Raw genomic sequence first — 795 nt, forward strand, 5'->3', positions numbered from 1 at the left:
GTGTGTGTGTGTGTGTGTGTGTGTGTGTGTGTGTGTGTGTGTGTGTGTGCATCTCCACATGAGCAGCCTCACTTTCAGTCCATTTGGCCCGGTAGTGTTGACCAGCTTGGGCATGCTAATGCACCTGAGTGGGCTCTTCATTCTGAAATGTGGAGCCCATCGTAGCTGAGGGACAGTAATTACACTATTCAGGACACAACACCGGCTCTTTTGTGCCGCTGTACCCACTGAGGCTATCGGCTACAGCACCGCATGTATTTGCTAGTTCTGCATCAGAAGGTGAAGTGTGGCCTCTTCTATCAGCTGAGAATGGGTCAACAGGGTTGTTGTCATCATGACATTTTTAAGGATAATGTGCATTTTTTAATCGTATCATAAATATTGTTTATGGTATTTGTGACGTTTTATGGCTTCACGCCCCGAAACCAGCAACACTGACTCTTCTGTGATTTTTCAGTTTTATTTTCTAAACCTCCAGAGTTACAAAGAGACCTTCATCTAAGAGATGCACACGGGGAAGTGGAAGACACGGTTTAGCAACAATGCCTGTTTTTGTTCAGAAGGATTGAATAGTGATTTATGAATTATGGGGGGTTAGTTGGGCACGGCCGGGCCTAATGCAACCCGTATCGATCTTTATCACCCCGACTTCCTGCGCATATGATATCCTAGACCTCATGCTAAAAGCCCTCCGTCTCTCTATTGTTGCCTCTCGCTCTGATTCTCTCTCTCTCTCTCTCTGTGTCTTTGTCTCTCGCTCATGTACTCTCTCTCCTCATGCTCTCATCCGCCCCC

This window comes from Anarrhichthys ocellatus, unplaced genomic scaffold (assembly GCF_004355925.1).
Source record: "Anarrhichthys ocellatus isolate YVR2014 unplaced genomic scaffold, GSC_Weel_1.0 scaffold78, whole genome shotgun sequence".
In the NCBI taxonomy this organism is placed as follows: Eukaryota; Metazoa; Chordata; class Actinopteri; order Perciformes; family Anarhichadidae; genus Anarrhichthys; species Anarrhichthys ocellatus.